Source organism: Monopterus albus, unplaced genomic scaffold, assembly GCF_001952655.1.
Source record: "Monopterus albus unplaced genomic scaffold, M_albus_1.0 scaffold893.1, whole genome shotgun sequence".
In the NCBI taxonomy this organism is placed as follows: domain Eukaryota; kingdom Metazoa; phylum Chordata; class Actinopteri; order Synbranchiformes; family Synbranchidae; genus Monopterus; species Monopterus albus.
This window is the reverse complement of record NW_018128773.1, coordinates 1-1,640: the sequence shown is the minus strand read 5'-3', so window position 1 is coordinate 1,640 and position 1,640 is coordinate 1.

Below are 1,640 nucleotides of genomic sequence, written 5' to 3'. Positions count from 1 at the left end.
TCTTGTCGTCGGCCTGGTCCATGAGATCCGGGTCCTGCTTCACCTCAGTCATTCTGCTCTTGTCGTCGGCCTGGTCCATGAGATCCGGGTCCTGCTTCACCTCAGTCATTCTGCTCTTGTCGTCGGCCTGGTCCATGAGATCCGGGTCCTGCTTCACCTCAGTCATTCTGCTCTTGTCGTCGGCCTGGTCCATGAGATCCGGGTCCTGCTTCACCTCAGTCATTCTGCTCTTGTCGTCGGCCTGGTCCATGAGATCCGGGTCCTGCTTCACCTCAGTCATTCTGCTCTTGTCGTCGGCCTGGTCCATGAGATCCGGGTCCTGGTTCTCCTCCTTTATTTCACATTTGTAGTTTGTCTGGTGAATGAAATCGGGATCGTGATTCTCATCCTTCATTTCGCTCTTGTAGTGGTCCTGGTTGATGAAATCCTGGTCCTGTTTCTCCTCTTTTACTTCACTCTTGTATTCGTGATACTGAGTCTCTTCTTTAATCCCATTCGTGCAGTGGTCCTGTTTAATGAAATCCATGTTGTAAATCTGCATTTGTCGCCGCCACGTGATACTTCCACTTTCACCTTCCTGCAACTAAAATGAGGATCTCACAGGATCTTACGTGAACTCTCGCGATTTCACAGACACCCGCGATGGCTAGAGCATGAGTGTGGTGGGGGGGTGGGCCACGGAAAAGTAGCCCGCCTCCTAAAGTAGTAGCCTAGTATTCCTCCCTAGATGCGGGAGGAATACTAGGAAGTTAGTACATCTATGTGGCCGACTCTGACTGACCCAGTTTTCTTATTTAATAAAGTCATCCTTTTTTCTTGTTGATGAATAAAAACACAGGGCAGTCAGCCATGTCAAACACATACACAAATATATAAAGTCCTGGTACTGTTTTCAATTTCCTGGTTCTGAGCCTTCATTTGTCATGAAATGTGATCTGATTTTCACCAAAGTCACACAGTTCAACAAACACTATTTCTAACTTGAAAATATAGTCATGATCTTTCATGTCTTTATTAAAAACAAGACCTGGAGCAAAAAAATTCCAAACAGCTCAGTTTAATCATTTTAGGGGATTACCTTTCGGTAATCTGTTTTGATGTACTCCTCCAGAGCCTGATGTTCAGGTTTGGAGATGTGGAAGAGCTGGTTGTTGGGCAAGGTGGCTCCCGGATACAGGTTGATAGCACAGTCATAAGGTCTATGAGGAGGAAGAGAGTCTGGTCCTCTGGGGGCCGCTGTGAGCCGTCCCCATGGTGAGAGACCTCCAGGCCTCGACTGGAGAACAGGGTGTCGACCAGCACGGTGACAGTCACTATGGGGGTAAGGAGAAGATGGGCCGAGCTGCGGAACAGAAGGGTCACTCACTGGCTGGCCGATGGAGGTGGAACAGGCAGAGGAAATGGTGGCAATGAGCCAGAGGTAGTTTGTACACTGTGTATCGACCTGGCTGGTGGAGGCTGGAAAGGAGGTGAGGAGTATGGTCCAGAGAAAGCTGTCCGTGTCTGTGGTAGAGGGAAGGAGCAGGACAGGCGAAGCGAGGAGCTGAGGAAAGGCAGTACACTATCCAGGAAAGATGACAAATAAAAATAATACAAGAACAGAGGCACACAAAGAACACAAGAATGAGTAATGATGGCAT